The following is a 19,490-nucleotide window of genomic DNA, read 5'->3' as shown; positions in this document are numbered from 1 at the left end:
GCAGTCAGCTTGCCAGGGCAGGGACTTTGTTCACTGCTATATCAATAACGACTCAATGAACAAATGAATGAATGAGTGAGTGAATGGTATGTGGTCTGGAGCACAGGAGTGGGGTCTTTCCATTTGATGCTAAAGCACTCTTGCTATCTTTGCACTCTTTTGTTAACTGCTCCCCTGAACTCTTTTTAAACTAGGCCTGTCTTTCGGACTTCCATGTTTCTCTCAACAATGTCCATTTTTAGCAAGAATCCTGCTAAATATGTTTAACCAGAATGCCCCATCCTTGATATATGGTCACCCTGAATATATAATGGGGCTCCTTGTCCTCTACCATCTGCCAGGTGATATCTGATATTCTGGCCTACCTTCAGCAAGAACCCTGTTAGATCGGTTTGTACAGAATCCCCCCCTTAGTAATTTTCCATCCAATGACGCCCCCCCCCCAACCTCTCTCTTTGGCTATAAATTTCCACTCTCTCGTTGTACTCAGAGCTGAGTCTAATCTCTCCTCCCCCACTGCAAGACCCTGGTGCAGTGGTACCTACACATATCTTGATAACTCCTCCCTTGAATAAAGTCTTCCTTACAGTGCTTTGACAAGTGTCATGAATGAATTTTTTTTCTTGAACACTGATCTCCCCATTATCTCTAACCACGGCTGGGGGACTTGGCAGAGGAAGAGGGGTGCACCTTAAGAGGATGGGTATGCCAGGGACAATAAGGCAGAAAGCCCTAATAATTTTGAAATAACAACAGTAATCACTGTCGCTTACTCTGTGGCAAGCGTACATTCCAGTGCTTTCCTTGTATTCACTCGTCTAGCCAGTTTTCGAAGCTAGGGCCAGGAATGTGTGGCGGGGACCCGGGATCTGGCAGTGGCGGGTAGCCCGGGTGGGCTGCATCCTGGCGCTTTCTCTTTGCCTTTGCTGCTATAGTTTCCCTCCTTTGCTGGGCCGGGTGGGCACTAACCCCTCTGGTTTTCTAGAGGGATTGTCCTTGCTTCTGGAGATCCGGCTCGATTTCTGGCTTCGCCCGGGAGAGCGAGGCTGGGCACTGCGGAGTGCCCGGTGTCCTCCAAGAGCTCCGCGGCTGGCGGCCGGCGCCCAGCAGGCGGTTCTCCTTCGCCCTGGTCGGGCGGATCCCGCAACAGCCCGCCCGGACCGTGAGGCGGGGCCGCGCAGCAGACTGCCGCAGGAAGCAGGCTGTCTACGAGTAAACAGCTCACAGCGTGTCAGGATGGCCGAGTGGTCTAAGGCGCCAGACTCAAGGTGTGTACCTTCCCTGTGGGCATTCTGGTCTCCGAATGGAGGCGTGGGTTCGAATCCCACTTCTGACAGGCGTTTTTTACCACTTTCGGCTAGGCTGGCTAACATACGTAAACGCATTTCCCCCGCGCCACTGGCGTTTTTTTTTTTTCGTTTTTTTCCCCGTTTTCTGAGAAGGCGGCCATATTCAGACTTTACCGTTCCTGCTGTTCTCCACTGCCTGTTTTCTCGGATTTACAGTGGCCAAGAGACTGTCTAGGTGGAAGAGGGAGGCGGCGTAAGTACCCGAGGTTCATGTAATCATATTCACGAACCCAGTTTACGTCACACCTTTTACACTTAGTCTAGCCCGATGTAGAAGCTGCTCTCATGTGCTCCCTGGTGGTCTAGTGGTTAGGATTCGGCGCTCTCACCGCCGCGGCCCGGGTTCGATTCCCGGTCAGGGAAAGCTCTGTTTTTGTTTCAACTTAACCTCAAAAATACAGTATTTGCTTTCTTTTTGGGAGAAAGGAATTACCAGAGGTGAGAGTTACTCTGGTTAACGGGTGCTAGCTGTGTGTGAATCATTGTCCTATACCTACAATACCTTAATTAGGAAGGGAAGAACATTGTGGACAGCACTAAATGATCCCAAAAGAAAACCCTGGTGCTGCCACAAGTGCCAGTCTTCCAATGCCCAGGGTCAAAAAAAATCTCCCCGAATGCCCAAACTACCATTAGAATGGCAGATGTCATCTAGAGGGGGGACTCAGGAAGGTCTTAGCTCCTCACAATGGCTCAGACAAGTTTTGCTATGAAAAGAAGTCAGGAGATTCTCTCCCACCCCAACATCTACCTTTTTATTTTGAAAGTAAATTAAATATAATTTAAACAATGACCCAACGAACACCGGTGTTCTTTCTACCTACATACGACAGAAGTTAATATTTTGCCACATTTTCTCTTTCTCTCTAGACAGATAGAGCTTCCCCAGCCTCCCATCCATTTGAAAGTTGCAGACAGTATTACACTACTCCATGTCACACCTGAGAAAATTAACGTTAACTTGTCATCATCAGATACCAGTGCACGTGCAAATTTCCCCTAATTGTTCCCAAAATATCTTTTATAGCTGCTTTTTAAACGTTTTTATTCTAGAAATTTTCCCTGCCCATTTTTCTATTGTGACACCTGTGGAAAATAATCTACTTTAATAATAAAAACACTGGTCACACTTAAGCTCTATCTTAATAGTTGTATAATATTTTGACCCTCTATGCTTAATTTGTTGTTTTTCAAAGTATTCATTTCTCCCTGGGTACCTTTTTTAGCCCTCCAGGCCAGAGCTGTTAGGATATATTCTACCTCCATATTAGTTACAAGCGGGCTTGCCAAACGACCCCAGGCCTTGGACAAATAATTTTGCCTCTGCTTTTCTGTGTGCTAGCAGTTGGCTTTTTTTGTAATCTAGCCTTGTGTGGAGTATAGCATGGTGAATGATGGCTGGTGGTCAGGTTGAGCTGAGTTCAAGTTCTGACTGGACTTTTCAGAAGGCAAGATGTCTATCCTCTCTAAGCTTTAGTTTTCTCATCTATAAAACTGGCCAATCAAAGGATGAAGAAGAAAGAGAATGAAAATCCATCTAACCTTTAAGTTTCATTTTGAAATCTTCCCTCATCTTCAAAAGGAATTGGAAGGAATCTAAAAATAAAAAACAAAGGATTTTTTAAGAGCTGGGAAGACATACATCTAAATGTAACTGATTTTCTGTACGTGGTAGGATTATGAAAAATTTAAATTTTCTTTGCTGTAATGTCATGCATTTGCTGATTTTTCTACCATGAGTATATAAAACTTATTAGTAGAAGAATAATACAACTTATTTGAAAAATTGCTCACACCTTACACAAAAATCAACTCAAAATGAGTCATAGATTTAAATGTAACACATAAAACTATAAAAACTTTATAAGAAAACAGGAGAAAACGTTTAGGACCTAGGGCTTAGTGAAGAGGTCTTAGAAATGACAATAAAAACATGATCCACAAAAGAAAATATTAAATTGGACCTCATCAAAATGAAAAACTTATTCTGCAAAAGACCTTGTTAAGAGGATGTAAAGACAAGCAACAAACAGGAAAAAAAATTTGCGAACGACATATCTGACAAAGGGCTTATATCTAGGATATAATAGAGAACTCTCAAAACTCAATGGTAAAAGAGCAAACAATCCAATTAGAAAATGAGCCAATGACATGACAAGACATTTATGTTCAACGTTATTGAAGTGCAAATTAAAATCACAATGAGATATCACCACAAACTTTTCAGAATAGCTAAAATAAAAAGCAGTGATAACACCAAGTGCTAGCGAGGATGAAGGGAAAGTAGATCACTTATTCATTGTTAGTGGGAATGTAAATGGTATAGCCATTTAGGAAAGAGTCTGACAATATTTTACAAAACTAAACATGAACTTACCATATGACCCAACAATTATATACTTAGGCCTTTATCCCAGAGCAGTGAAAGCTGATATTCACAGGAAAACCTGTACACAAATGTTCTTGGCACCCTTATTTGTAACAGCCAAAAGACAGGGAAACAGGGAACAACTGAAATGCCCTTCAATAGGTGAATGGTTAAACAAATGGTGGTACCACCATACCACAGAATGCTACTCAGCACTAACAACAAATAAACTATCAATGCAGGATACAACTTGGATATACCTCAGGGAATTATGTAGAGTGAAAAAGTCAATCTCAAAAGGTCACATACTGCATGATTCTATTTATATAAGATTCTATAAATGATAAGATTATAGTGACTGAAAACAGATTAGTTGTTGCTAGGGATTGTGTTTATTGGGGGGTAGGGAGTGGGGTGGAGGTGACTACAGAGGCATAGCAAGAGGGAGATCTTTGTGTTGATGAAATAGCTCTGTATCTTGATTGTTACATGCTCCCTACATAATGGATGACATCAGCCTTCAGCAGATATAATCCAGGAAGAAGCCCACCTCTGGCATCCCAAGGTTTTTCCTATTTTATTTCTGACAAACACCATCATCTGTCACTTGTCACACTTATTTGAACATGTGTCATAGTCCCGCTATGGACTGAACATTTTTGTTGCCCCCCCAAATTCTTATGTTGAAACCTAATCCCCAATATGATGGTAGTCAGAGGTGGCAATTTGGGAGGTGATTAGTTCATGAGGGATGAGCCCTCATGAATGTCATTAGTGCCCTTATAAAAAAGACCCCAGAGAACTCCCTTGCTCCTGCCACTGTGTGAGGACACAGCAAGAAACTGGGGTCCCAGTAGGCAGGCCCAAATCTGCTGAATCTGCTGGCACCTTAATCTTGGATTTTCTAGACTCCAAGATTATAAGAAATAAATGTCTATTGTTTATAAGCCACTCAGTTTATTATATTTTTGTTATAGCAGCCCTTATGGAATAAGACAGTCCCTAAGCTTGTCTCCAAGTTCACCAAAGGCAGGATTTGGGTCTGATTCACCAGATTTCAGAGCCACTGTCAGAGTGGTTGTTTAATCCATGTGAACTTCATGTGTACAGTGAGATAGACTGGGGACTCAGTGAGACTGGGGGTGCCAGCCCCTATGGAGGTGAACACAAGGAAGGAGATAGAAGCCACACTATGTAGGGAAGTGGTTGAGGTATGGGTCCGTCAATGTTGGGAAAGTCAATCACCAATGAGGCCTGAGTGTCTCTGCACATTCCTGTTGGATATGCTTAAAATGCAAGGCCCTGACTGCTCTTTGCTCGGGCTGTTTCTCAGAGCTGTGTTTTAGTGAGCAACGTTGAGGGATGAGATAATGCCTCCTCCCCCATCTCCTACTCACCCCCCACAAACGCTTACTGCTTGCTATACAACTGGTCAATTTTCTGAGTTCAGTGTTCCTCAGCTGCAATGCAACGCCACTAAATGCATGGTGTCTACCTGGGTACCTCTGCGTTGCCCCCATTGGGACTTGGTGGCTTGGGGTGCTCATGCTACTTGCTGTGCATGAGTAATAAAATCCTTTGCCTCTGACCCATGAGTCTTCTGCCAGCATCCATGAAACTGTGGCAAGCTAACTTGTTAGCTTACAAGTAGGATAAGATCCCAGACCCTCCCAGCTGGAGGAGGTTTCTTGGATACCTTGTTGTTCTGTCCTAGCCTCAGACTCTAAAGAGAATGGCACTTTCTCAGCTGGTTCTGAAGGTACCTCTTTGCCTTTGGTGATGAACTCTCCTTTAACCTCATAATCACCTGGCCCCTTCTTGTGACCCTCTGGGTGATTACTCATACCTCCAAGAGGTCCTTTAGGGACATAATTCAGGCCAGGTCACTGCCAAATGATGGGCCTCTTTAGACCTCATGCATCTGTCTGCCTGAAAGTTCTCATCAGTATTGACTCCATCTATCTGCCTCCTCACCCCTCAGCGCTGCCAGGCAAAGAAGACCCAGGGGGATAGGAAAAGGATGGAGGGCAGACCATGCAGTTTTGATGCTGTGCATTCTGAGAACTTCTATCACTCGAGCATTCAACATATTCATTGCTGAATGTCAACAACGTGAATTGTTGTTTCAGGAATACAAAGAAGAATAAGACAGAGCCACTGAGTGTAGAAGCAAGAAGATTTGGGGTTAGATGACTTAGGTTTTGATCCCTCTGGACCAGCATTTGTGACCGCAGGCAAGTTATTTAACCTCTTGGAAAATCAGTTTTCCTCATCTATAAAATGGAGTAATATCAGAATATGTACACTGGGGGTTGCTTTAATAATGTGGAAAAGCATTGAGCATGTTGCTGGCCACAAGGTTGCCTCCATCTAAGTTCCCAGCTTCTCTTAAAATTCACAGTCACGGGAGATGGAGGAGTAGACGTGGGGAGGGGAGGTAGGACTAGACTCAGATTAAAGGAATAACAGAGGAGCCAAGGACCCCAGACAAGGTCCTTGGAAATCAAAGCCCTCCCTAACTCTCAGCACTCAATTCTATAACTATTTAGATGCCGCCCAGAATGTAGGTAAAACACTTAGTGATTGCCTTAAACTTAATGAATGCTTTGCTGTTTTAATCAATATATCACACGTTGTTGTTGTTGACACATTGCCAATAAATCCAAGGTCATGGGTGGCCAAATATTAGATGGACTCTGTTCCTTGGCCTTATGTGGCACCTCTTGGTTGGCATCTTTGGAAAAAGGTGGAGATAAAGTAAGAGAGTGGATTTTGAGACCTTTCCTGGTGGACCATGGTGACCAGAGTTACTCCAATTCCTGGTGTCGTAAAGTTGGCTATAGCTCCTTTTTTTTTTTTTTAATTGAAGTATAGTTGATTTACAGTATTGTGTTTCAGGTGTAGCTGTAGCTCCATTTTGGAGTGGGGTTCTTTTGGGTCTCTGGGGTCCTTGGTCAAAGCCATGCCCACAGCCTCTTGGATGTTCTGTGTTGCCCTGAGCCCTGATTTGATTGCTGTGTCAATCCAGCTGGGGGGCAGGGTTGTGTGCTCCCCAGCAAAGTGGACCTGTCCTTCTGGCTTGCAGAGTTCCTGGGCATAGTTCACATATTGGTGGGGAGTGAAGGAGGCAAAGCCGCCCATGGAGTAGGGGTCCTGGCTCCAATGCTTGACCGTGGAATAGGGGCACAGGGCCCACACCTCCTCCTTGGGGAGATCATGGACTACTGCCAGGTCGTCCAGGACAATATCAATTGCCCGGGCACGTCCATGACAGCGAAGAAAGAGGAGTCATCATCCAGGGTATAGGAGGCCAGGATGACCCCTGTGCCGTTGGGGAAGATGTGGTTGGCATAGAAGATGAAGAGAAGGCTGGTCGGTGCTGGACTTTCCCCCTAAGATCCCTTTGTGCTCCCAGAAATGCTGCGTGCAGGTCAGGATCACTTTGGTGGCATTGCTGTAGTGGACGGATCGCAGTGCGTCCCAGTCGCCATGGGAGAGAGGTGGCCTGAAACAGAGGAGTCAGGCAGCCTTGGCTGTGGTGGCTAAAATCAGGTAATCGGCGGTCAGACGTGCCCCGGTCTGCAGAGGGTCAGGCATTCGGTAGGTGACGTGGATGTGGTCTCCGTACGACTCAACCTCCTCTGCTGGCGAGTGGAGCTGGACTGTCCCGGGCAAGAGGGCAGCATGTAGGGCCTGGGGGAGCTGGTCAAAGCCCCCAGCGATTTCATCAAACCTGAGAGTGAGCAGGAAAGGGAGAGACAGGGAAGCAGGTTGATGGACAAGGCCAGGCAGAGGATGGGCCATTTGGACTGTACAGAGGCTGAGCTCTCTAATGGACCTGCTCTAGCCTGTGTGTTAGGGAGGTAAGCCATTGGCAAAAGAAGGGCATGCCGGGTAGGGTGGCTCTTAGCTCCAGGGAACTAGAGATAGGTGCCATTTGGGGGCTGACAAGTCAGAAAACTGCATTCCCTCTGGGCAGGTACAGCCCCTTGCCAGAGCCTCAGGCTTGAAACGTGGATCATGCCTGGCTCGCAGTCACACACCCACCCCGCCCCCCGCCTCCTCAAGTGGTCACCCCACTCGGCCTGCCTTAAGACCCTCCTCTTCCTTCCATTTTCCCTTTAGGACAGTCCCTGGCCTGAATATAAATGGATTTACCCTGAAAAAAATTCTGGGAGGAAGGGAGAAGATGCTATTGGGAAAAGAAGGAGACTGGATGCTCAAATAACTGAGCCAGTCCCCTTGGCCACTGAAGGCTTGCAGGGTCTGTTGCCCTCTCACGAATATCTGTAGCCTTTTTTTGCAGGAATTGGGTCACAGAACCCTGAGGGAGAGTGAATTCCGGTCTATTTTATCTCTGTAGCTCCAGACCATCCTGACAGCCACCAGGGGTTTGGTGGTTGGGGTCTGGAGTTAGCACCCCTGATACATCTTCCTGGGATGAAAGACAGTGAGACCCCTTGTAAGGACCTTCATCTCTGTAACCAGAGAGCAGGTGAGGCCCAGAGCAAAGTAGATCTGTAGCTTCCTGATGTGACTGCCTCTTAGCCAGAGATTCTTAAAGTGGGGATCCTAGACAGAAAGACAGAAAGCAGCAGCTGACCTTGAAACATGTCAGAAATGCGTGTTCTAAGGTCCTAGCCCAGATCTACTGAATCAGAGACTCAGAGTGGGGCTCAACCTTCTGTGTTTAACAAGACCCCTACTGATTCTGAGGCTCATTGGAGTTTGGAAACCCCTGCTTTCCCCTCTTCCCCATTTCTTTTGGGATTTTCCACCAGATTTATCTGAACTTTCTTTCGACCACTGTCCTGGTTAGTAATTGGCTAACCCATGCCCATTTTCCCATTTCTCCACCCCATTTCCCACTGGGGCTCCTGGAAGAGGGAGGTGATGGCATGCAGTGTCTCCAAGAAGGCCTCGTAGTAGCCAACATCTGCATTCGGCAGGTCCCCAGTCATCTGCACGGCCCCCCGGCTCAGGTTCCCCGACTTAATCAGGTATCCCTGCAACCAGCCGACCACGTGCAAGGAGAGAAGCCAGGGGAGTCAGATCGTCTGGAAGCCAACATGAGAAGCCTTGCTTTGCGTCCAGGGACAGGAAGAAACAGAATTGGACAGAGTGGAAAGGCTAGACCATTCAGCCGGGCCCCTTGGGGCTGCCACGGGTCTACTTGTACTAGGCTCTGACAGTCTCAAAATGCTCTCCTTTGTCCTAATAACAGGAAAACAGCTAACTTTCAGGGCTACTTCCCACATACACACCCTCTGATGAGCCCTTCACTTGTATGAGCCTCATATAATCCTAAGAAGTAGCTTATCATCCCTGTTTTACAGGTGGGGGAACTGAGGCCCAGTCTTCCTGTCAACTGCAAGTATGTTGGGCTGCTTACACTGATCTGGAGGAATCTAGGTACTGAGTAATTTTTCTCACCCTGCCCTCATCCTCCACCATCACACTGTGGTCCTGGCTAGCCCACCAGCAAGTGACCCTGAAGTTCTCCCTGTGGAAGTGCCCATTGAGGATTGTGCCCTATGCTTCATCCCTGCTCCTTTCTCCCAAGCAAGGCCAGAGTTCACACAACAGAACTGGCCAGGAGGGCTTCACCTGTTAGGGTGACCAACTGTTCAGCTTGCCGAGGGCTGAGGGGTGTCCAGGGATGATCTGGTACCCTTGTCACCAGTGCAGCAGCCCTGGAGGCTGGGCACTCGGGGGGCAGTCCTGACAGGGACTGCCAGGATGACAGGGCATGGCTGGTCTCGCCTTAACCTGGGCAAAAACCTCTATCAAACATGCATGTTTAGGGCTTCCCTGGTGGCGCAGTGGTTGAGAGTCCGCCTGCCGATGCAGGGGACACGGGTTCGTGCCCCGGTCCGGGAGGATCCCGCATGCCGCGGAGCGGCTGGGCCCGTGAGCCATGGCCACTGAGCCTGCGCGTCCAGAGCCTGTGCTCTGCAACAGGAGAGTCCACAACAGTGAGAGGCCCGTGCACCGCAAAACAAACAAACAAAAAACCATGCATGTTTAAACCAGAGACAAGGTGGCAGGGCCCCACCATCCCAGGAAAAGCAACATCACAAAGTTCCCGGAGACACGCTTCAAGATTTGCAGTGTAGACAACCAGAACCCAGAGAGGGTGGTAGGTTCCCTACCTCTGTGCATGGGGTGTGTGGAAGGTGGGGGGTGAGGGTGGGCAACTGAGAATCTTCTCTAGCTTGACTTATTCTCCAAGCCCTGTACCTCTCCTCCCTTTTTCCTTCCCTCCTCCCCTGTTTCCCTTCCCCCCTTCCTTCCCCTCCCTCCCACCACCATTGTCCTCCAGGAGCTTACATTCTAGCAGGGGAAGCAGACCATAAACAAATTAAACAAGTAAAATATTCACTACAGTGTGATAAGCATTAGGGTGGAAAATATTGCAGAGAAGGGAAGATGGGAGGGTGCCAGATGGGAGGAACCTCAGTTCAAAGTGGACACTTGAGCCATGACCTGAAGAAGGTTGAGGGGCAAGCCATGTGATATCTGCAGGAAGAGCATTCCAGGCAGAGGGAACGGCCAATGCCAAGGCCTTGAGGGTGTGCTTGGCTGAGTACGAAACAGCAAGAGGTTGGAGTAGGTGGGTGAGGAAGGACCCCCTCTCCATCTTGGGCAGCCCTGAGCCACAGGCGGGACTATGCCCAGGGGCAGGGTCTGTGCACAGGCTCCCTCTGGCTGCCTGCTGGGGAGGGTGGGTCAAGGGTTAACATGTTTCTCCTGCTACAAGCTGGAAAGAGGGTGGGTGGTCCTGCCATGGTTTCCATAGATTGTGACAGGGTGGGCTGTGGGCAGCAGGAAGTGTGTCCCAGGACTGACCTTGGTGGAGAAGGAGTCGTACTTCTCCAGCACCTGGCTGCAGCTACTGCTTTTCAGCTCCTCCACCACCTGGGCATGGAGGAAGGAGGGGCATTCAGTGAGAACCAAACCCCACCCCACACGGGCACTCACCTCAGCCTGGTCCAGCCCCCGATGTTCCCACTCCCTCACTCATGCTTCTACTTGTGTGTACGTCCAAGGTTGGTTTATATATGTTCTCTCCTGGATTCAAGGACTTTGTCCCACAACTAGTCTGAATGTCCCGAAGGTGGACACTTAACTATTGGACAGATTACGGGGCTGTAAAGTTAGGGGCCAGAGCTCCCCCACCAACCTGGGAATTACAGAGGTAGGAAGTCTACCTCCTTGTTGGTGTTGGACACATTTCTGTAGGCCTACGAGGCCACTGTGAATAATACGGACAAAGCGGGAAACCTGGCGCCACCGTGGCAGAGTGAGGCTGGGTGGGGTCCGAGAGTTTGGTATGTTCATACTCCCCGGCAGTGATTCTAGCAAGAGCTGTTCTGCCGTCTTCCACTCCTCATTTGCCCTGACCTGATAGCCCAGCGGACGCGGGTAGGCCTGTACCTCCCCCATGCGCTGTGCACCCAGTTGACCAGCACCTAGCTCTGGTTGTTGGAGGGGCGGAACTTACTGAGCTTTAGCCCAAACTTCCTGATGAACTCATGAGAGAGCCTGTGGTGCGAATCAGAGACAGCTCAGCAGGGATAAGGAAGCTACCAGCCGTCCCTGCTCCAGGGGCTCTGCTCTCTGCTCCCCACAGATTTATTGGGGCTACTGGCCTCTATCCAAAGACAGAGCTACAGACCCCCTTGTCACTACACTAATGGCGGCAGGGCCACGAGGGAACAGGGCCACCATTCTTGTGGCCACATCACACCAGGCTTGTCCTCCGTTCTGGCCACGATCTCTCTCATTTTGTCTGAGACCTCTGGCCTCAAGGTCCAGGAGGTTGCATGAAGAGCAGTGTCAGGGTCCTCTGGGCTTATCTTCCCTGGAGGCCATGTACATCCTTCCCAAGCCTCCAGGAAGCATCCTCCACCACCCTGCATTCTCCATGGAGCAGGGCCCCCCTTCAGGATGACCCTCCATCAGGTCACCTGATGCTAGTTTCTGGTCCCAGGGCTCCCACCAGACACCACACCGTCCTCGATGGACACTCATTATTCCCATTGTTAGCAAACCTAGCAGGCCACTTTTGACTTTTCAAGGTGCTCTCCCATCCTAATTATCTTTGGGGATCCTCCACATTGGCTTCTAAGCAGGCAGGGCAGGTGCCATTATGCACAGTATATACATTAAAACATTGAGGCTGTGAGTTGGGGCAGACCCAGGCCTGCTGACTTCCAGGAAAGGATGGCCACTCATTGCTATTTGTCTTGGCCTTGGTGTTGACTGCTGTTCTAATCGTGTGTTCTGTGTGTTTTGTGTCTTCTTAGATTCTGCCTATTTGATACTCATGAATCACAGGGCCGAACCACATCTCTCCTGCATGTCAGCTTGCCTAGAGCTCTCCTTTCAGTGTGCAGGCTGGCTGATCCAAGGCCATGTTCCCACCCACACACCAAGTAAATATCTCCCCTGCCCTAACTCACCCAGGGCCAGGTACCAGGCAACTAGAGACCACTCCTACAGCCCAGGGCCCACTGTAATTATTCAAACCAGCCAAACCTAAGCTCTTTACTCCGTCCCACGTTGCCTTTCCCTCAGAAACTCCAATAAAGGCCATGGTCTGTGCCTTCTCTTTGCTCCTGTCTTCTGCCTCCTGACCATCCCAATGTATCCCCAGGGCCCTGTGTGGTGTGGTTTGTCTCCTTCTCTCTGGAAATGTAAATAATAAATTCTTACAGTGGCATTAACCTCTCCATGGCTACCCATCACCTCCATAAGCTAAAATCCCGAGAGTACAAATGAGACAACTGCCCACACCCCAGCCTTCCCTACCCACTCCCACTTTCCCCGACCGTACCTGTGGTTGGCGGGAATCCTCATGGCTCCCAGCTCCACATACCATTGTGCTCCAGGCACTCTGTCGGTCTCTATTCTGCCACCCACACATGCCCTGAGGCCTCCAGGACAGTCACCTAGAAAGACAGCACTTTCCTGACCTCAGTGAGGCTGGACACATCCCCTCCTAGCAGACCTAGCTCCCACAGCCCTCCTGCCTCTTCCCCAGGTCTCCCTTTGTTATACAGTCAGACCACCCAGTTCTCCTAGCCCTTCTACCCCCACCTAGAGCCCTAGACCCAGTCCCCTGCCCCAGCTCTCTGAGGCTGTCCACTTCCCTCTCTCCCAGGTTCCCCATGCAGGACCCTCCCACACCCTATCATGTACCTGGTGGCAAGCGTCCTGCAGGGTCTTGGCAGCGGTGAGCCCTGCCATGCCCGCCCAATCACCACTATCTTTCCTTTCTGCCGTCTGCCCCAGCCTGTCTTGGGCCAGCCACACCATCTCTTCATACTGGGGGTCCTCAAAGCACTTGACAAGCCAGCTGTTGAAGGCCTGGGTACCCAGGCTCAGCACAGACAGGAGGGTGAGAGCCAGCCAGCCTGTGCACATGGCTGTGTAGATGTCAAGCAAATGACTGAGGACCCAGAAGTCCTGCTGGTCTTAACACTTGCTTTGAGGAGTGGTTATATCGCTAGACCTGTGATGCAGCATCCCGGCACTCCCATTCCCTTCCTTCCCTACTAGAGGGTGTCTTAGTCACCAGGACTGCCAAGCTGCCCCCAGCGCCCCGGATGGTCAGCACTGCCACCTTGCCACCCACTCTCAAGGAATGATGCAGGATGGAGCCTTGCCCAAGGTGCCTGCCCTTGGCCATCTGGACTTCCATCCATGAGGCCAAGCCCTCAGTCCAATGGGGGACAGGTGAGGTGGACCATTCCACCACATTGGGTGCCCCATTTCCCCCTTGGAGTTGATAGGATATTTGTTGCAGTGAAAAGACCTAACTCACTGGCTGTGGAAGGATAGGGTGAGGATAGAGAGTATAAAGGCATCATTTAATAATGTTAACAGTTTCTGAGATGTGCATGGCAGTGTACCAGCTTCCCAAGCCCCAGAGAGACATCGTGAGGTCGTTTCCCAGAGGTGGCCAAGGCTCACTGAAGTTAAAGACTTTGCCCAATTGTGAGCCTGCATTTCCACACCTGCCTTGGACAGGGTTCCATTAATTCTGGCTCATACATTCCCTCTAGGAGCCTATGAAAGGTGTGTGTTTTGTGACTGTCATTTTCTCATTGTTGTCCTTGTTGAAATTATTATCTGTGTTCTGGGCTGAATTGTACCTCCCCACCAAGTCATGTGTTGAAATCTTAACCCCTAGTACCTCAGAATGTGACTGTATTTGGAGACAGGGCCTTTAATGAGGTGATTAAGCTAAAATGAGACTGTTAAGATGGGCCCTATGCAGTGTGACTAGTGTCCTTGTAAGAAGAGGAAATTTTGACACACAGAGAGACACCAGGGATGTGGGCACAGAGCAAAGGCCATGTGAAGACACAGGGAGAAGGCAGTGATGTACAAGGCAAGGAGAGACGCCTCAGGGGGAACCAACTCTGCTGACACCTTGATCTTGGACTTCCAGCCTCCAGAACTATGAGAAATTTCTGTTGCTTCTGCCACCCAGTCTGTAGTATTTTGTTGTTGCAGCCTGAGCAGACTAATACAGTTTGTAACCAAGTTTCCCTCTGTATCTTTCCCGAGGGTGGGGAGAAGTGAGGGTCTGGTTCTGGCTGTCAGGTCAGACTCACCACCATATACCTTTAAAATGTGCATTCATTTTTTTATATAAGGATCCACGCGAGCAATGTGTGAATGTAACCTTGATTCCAATCTCAGGATTTATGTTTAATTCGGGCCACCTTTCCCCCTTCATTTGTGATGGTATAGTGACATTACAGAAAAAGAAAACATAGAGGGACAAATCGTTTGTACCCCCACTGCCTCACTTTCCCACCCGGTTCCACTTATCACCATCAACAGTTTTCTGCGATTCCTTCTATTCCTGCACAGAGTAAGATGTGAGGCAGTTGCTCAGTCTCCTATCTTCTCCATTTTGGACCAGAAATCAATCCCTTTTGCATATAGCCTGGCTCATAGTGGGCACTTGACATATTCGTGGAATGCAGGAGTGGACGGATGGTCAGATGGACAGACAAATGGATGAAAAAATGGGTAGACAAATAAATGAACAGATGGGTGGACAGAGGAAAGAAAGGATGCATGGACAAACCCTTTGGGGCTTCCTACAATGCCTCCCTCTGCCCTCTGCATTTCATTACAGATTTCAAGCTTGGGGGCATTGCTCAGCCCAGACTGTCTGTCCTTTAGTCTACCAGTCTAAAGGTTGACTCTATTTGCCCTGTCTCTCCCACTCTCCTGAGGGCCTCCTGTGCTTCTTCAGCCTCCCTCTGAGAACCCATGTGCCTGCCTTTATAATTTCTTTTACTTATAATTACTTTCACTTTATAATTTCTTTTACGCACATACATTTCAGAATTCAGCCTTCCTCCACCCTCAGCCATCCACCTTTTCTTCAAGGAACAAGAGTGGGGCTTATCCCTTCTCCCTTCCTTGAGGTGAGAAATGGAATCTGACCCATCCTGAAGTCGTAAGTTTTGTCTCTTTGTCTCCTTACCGCCTGTGATATTTATATTTTAACCACAGAGCTGTATTGCTGGAAAGCAGTGTTTAATATTGTAAGCAATTACAGCATCTTGCTCAGCCGTTAAGAAACAAGAAGATGCACAGCTGGGCCTTCTAGGAAACACAAGTTCTTTGAGTGGAGGAAATTTGCGTGGAGTTACACTTTCCCATCCGCTGCTTGGCCCTGGAAAGTCAGTCCCTTTGGGCAGAGGGCTCCTCCCCAGCTAAAGAGGAGAGCAGAACAACACATCTTTGAGCTAAAGGAGCTACCCAAATTATCCAGCTGAGCTCTTGATTTCACCCAGCAGAAACCAGACCAGGGAATCTGTGTTGGCCCTGGTGCCACAGAGGTATTCATTATTTGCCAAGGTAAGTTGACACCAGACCCACAGCCCTCAATACACTCTTTACTCTCCTGAACTAATCAACCACTGCCTTAAAGATCTGCTGCATCTTATCGCTGGGGTGGAGACACCACTGAGCAGCCCGGATGCCTGCCCTGAGAGCCAGAGACCAGGTCTGACTTGTCCACTCCAGTGAGGCCCCACACCTGGCACAGCTATAGCTCCACTGTGACTATTTGCTGTATAAATGAATAAATGTAAGTGAGGTGTTGATAAACAGAATATTGCCAGCCATATCAGTAAACAAAGGATGTCACAGTCATCAGTGAATGCAGTCCTCCAACATGAGCTGGTGAGCCCTGAAGAAACTCAGGAAGGAAAGCATACCTGCCTTCTAGCAGCCATCAGACTGCAGGCACTCCCTACGGTGAGCCCTGAGGAAACTCAGGATGTGAAAACACAGGATACTGGCCCCAGATAGCTGAGGCACATATCAAAGGAATGACTTCAGTGAGCCCAGACTCTTGCATCTTCCCATATGTAGAAAAGCCCTAATTCCTTAACTTGGGATATCTGGTTTTCTTTAATTAACAATAATCTTTTGATGGTCAGACTACCTGCCATTTCACTGCAAGACTTCTATATACCCTGTCTCTCTCCCTCACCTTCTTGGAGCAGTTCTCTCAGGGTTACTTGAGATGCTGCCTCATGGGCTTGAAGTCCTAAAAATTCCTGCCAAATAAAACATAACTCTCAACTTTTAGGTTGTGACTATTTTTTTAGTCGACAGTGTAGATGTGGAAACCACCCATCCTAGGTCTTTAAGAAATTTTTTCCCTTTGTCCCCTCCAAAATACACGTGTCAGATGATATGTTTCCATTATTGGTTTGGAAAGTAGAGTCGCCCTAGGCCCAGGGGCAGGGCAGTAGGGGAGGCCCAGCTTAGAGCCCTGGCCTGGCAGGATAGCTGTGGGTACTCACAGACTCTCAGCATGGTTCTCGGGTCCCCAGGAGAGAGCTCACTGCCCCCAGGCTGGTCCTGCTGGGGCTCAGGTCTGTCTGGGAGATGTGGGCATAGTTAGGAGCTGTATTCTCTCCTGCCTTGAACTTCCCAGCTCCCACCCTTTTAATTGCATCAGCTCTAGGGCCTGGGGGAGGTGCTGGAGAGGGGAGACTGAAGGGGGGATAAGCAGGCAGAATCCAGTGCTCTCCTCTTCTCCACCTGCCGCCAGACCTGCTTCTCCTTGCCTCTCCTTACCTGGATTGAGTGAACACTTGCCCCTCCAGTTTCCTTGGCTAGAAACCCTGAAGTAGATTTGAGTCCTCCTTCTCCAGGGTCTTCGCCTCCAGGTTTCCAGCCCCCTCAGCTCTGCCTCCCCAGGGCCTCTCACTAGTCCCCACAACTTCTTTGCTAAGGCTCCCTCCCCAAACTGGCCAAGACACCCTCTCCACATCCCTCACAATGGTCACTGCCTCAGGCTCTCCCCTTCTCTACCTTGGCTACCACCAGAAGGACAGTTCTAAAAATGCAAGTCAGGTTATGGCAACCCCTTAATTTAACCCTGCCCAGCCTCTGGTATACTTTGCCTTTATTTCTACTAAAGCTCTAATTTTGCATGATTATGCCTTTATCTATTCGGCTGGCGTGTGAACTATGTGATATCAGGGCGCTTGCAGTTCTTTATCTAGGATGCTTAGTGAAGCATGGGTATGCAGTGGTGCTCAAAGAGTGCTTTAGCAGTGAATGCAGGAATGAGGTGTGGGGCTGTGTGCCCGTCTCGGCCAGCAGCGAGGCCAGAGGATGATTACGTACCACTTCTCTGAATTCAGGCAGTGCCCTTGCTCTTTTCACCTCTGCTTAGACTTGGATCCTCCCACAAGGGCTTCCTGGTCACCCCCTACTGCTGTGCTTCAGGATTTTCAGGTTAGATTTCCCCACCTGGGGTTTAACTCTGGTTGCGAGCCCTGCACTTCCTCCTCTTCTGGGTTCCCAGTGTATTTTTGTTTTCCACGCACACCTCCCACTTCTGGGACTCAAGTCTGCTATAGTTTCTGTAGTCCTCTCATTCTGAGAACTGCCACCCTCTTCTGTCCCGCCCTTTGCTGAGTGGTGGGGATTTGGGGTTGCCCAGGATGTGGTGGAGCACAAAGGCCAGGTGCAGCCTAGGCTGCAGAGAAAGGGTGGGATTTGACTGGGTAGAAAGTGGTAGTAAATGTGTAAATGTGTCAGCACCCACTTCTGGCACACCTTGCTCTCTGCTCTCTGAAACCAAGAGCCATGGAAGGGGGCCTCAAGCTTGGCAGTGCTTAGCAATGTACTAGCCAAGCTGTTCAGCAGGGATGCTGGCATCCTGTTTCAGACCTTTCTAATCACCTCCCAAAGTGCCCCAACTCTGCCACACCTCTCATGCACAGTAACCAAAGGAGACAAATCTACAAAGTGCTGGAGATCTTTGGAGATAGGCATAGTGTCAGCCAGGGGTGAGGGTAAGCCTCTTATTCTGATGGATCTTATTCATTTGTTGATTCATTTATTACTCATTCATTCAGCACATCTTAACTGAACACCCTACTAGAGTGCCTGGGATCCCTTAGGAAAAAACCACACAGGACTTCCACTAGAGGATATGCAAATGAACAGGCATCATCATTAGTCATCAGGGAAATGGAGATTAAAACCCCAGCGAGATTCCTCTTAACATCCATTAGCCATTAGAGATGGATGAAATTAAAAGACTGACAGTAGGAAGTACTGGCCAGCATGTGGAGCAACTGGAACTCTCATACAGCGTTGGTGGGTGTGTAACTTGGTACCATCACTTTGGAAAACCGTTTGTCACTATCTACTAATGCTACATATATGTATACCCTATGATCTGGAAATTCCGCTCCCTTAGTATATATCCACAAATGAGTGTATATGTCCACCAAAGACACAGACAGGAATGTTCATAATGGCCCCAAACTCAGACTCACATAGATAAACAATATATATAAAGTATATATTCATACAACACTACCCAGCAGAAAAAAAGCAATTAGGCAAAGAAAACAAAACTAATTACTGATAACCCTTCTCAACCAACATGGGTAAATGTCACAGGCATAAAGTTGAGCAAAAGAAACATACTATATTATTTCATACATGATGTTTAAAAACATGCAGAACTAACCACTGGGGATAAAAGTAACGGTAGGGATTACCTCTTGAGGGTATTGACTGGAAAGGAGCACTTCTAGGGTGATGGAAATGTTTTATATTGTCATCTGGGTAGTTGTCACTCAAGTGTATGAACATACACAACTTCATCAATTAAGATATCTGCACTATGCTATATATAAATTATAGTAAAAATTTAAAAACAAATTCTAAATCATAAAAAGTACCCACATGCTAAAATTAAAATTGCTTTTTTCTAAATTAAAAAAAGGGAGGAAGGAGATAACAGTGGAGGAGAGAGAAAATAAACAAAACTGTGAATAGTATGTCAGGTGGCAAAAAGCATTCTGGAGAAAGACAGGAGGGCACAGGGCATGAGGAGACCTGGGGAGGGCTGGAGCCCAGAGGGAAAGGGGGAGCAGGCAGTCAGGTGTGAGGCTGGTGGGGATTCAGGCTGATGTCTGCTGAGGACCTCCCTGTCCCACAGCCCACCTGCACCACTTCTGAGACCCAATTAGGGCTTTAGATACCCCAAGTACTGACAAGCGAAATTCTCAGTAAAACATTGCCAAACTGCAATAGAAGAGAGTACAACAAAATTCTGATTTTTGTTTATGTTTAAAAAATATCCACTATTGAACTGTTGGGGAGCCCTCATCCTTTTTGGAGGGGTGCCCCGTGTTGCCAGGGCCCAGGGTGTAGGTATGACATCACTCCTGCTAATCCAGCTCTGATGTTATTTCACTCAC

General features: G+C 48.4%; 2 non-coding genes and 1 pseudogene across 2 annotated transcripts; 2 read left to right on the top strand and 1 right to left on the bottom strand.

Annotated features, from left to right (window-relative positions):
• Positions 1-981: 981 nt before the first annotated feature.
• LOC149749898 (L-amino-acid oxidase-like) lies at positions 982-14,711 on the bottom strand (annotated as a pseudogene).
• On the top strand, positions 1,231-1,336 carry TRNAL-CAA (transfer RNA leucine (anticodon CAA)). Its single transcript has 2 exons — positions 1,231-1,268; positions 1,291-1,336. It is a non-coding gene; the product is annotated as a tRNA-Leu (tRNA).
• Positions 1,641-1,712, top strand: TRNAE-CUC (transfer RNA glutamic acid (anticodon CUC)). Its single transcript has one exon. It is a non-coding gene; the product is annotated as a tRNA-Glu (tRNA).
• Positions 14,712-19,490: the final 4,779 nt, after the last annotated feature.

This window comes from Delphinapterus leucas, chromosome 3, assembly GCF_059928025.1.
Source record: "Delphinapterus leucas isolate spDelLeu-1000000601 "Yukka" chromosome 3, BTC_Dleu_Yukka2, whole genome shotgun sequence".
Classification (NCBI taxonomy): domain Eukaryota; kingdom Metazoa; phylum Chordata; class Mammalia; order Artiodactyla; family Monodontidae; genus Delphinapterus; species Delphinapterus leucas.
The sequence above is the reverse complement of the archived record's forward strand: the minus strand, read 5'-3'. Positions and strand labels throughout refer to the sequence as shown.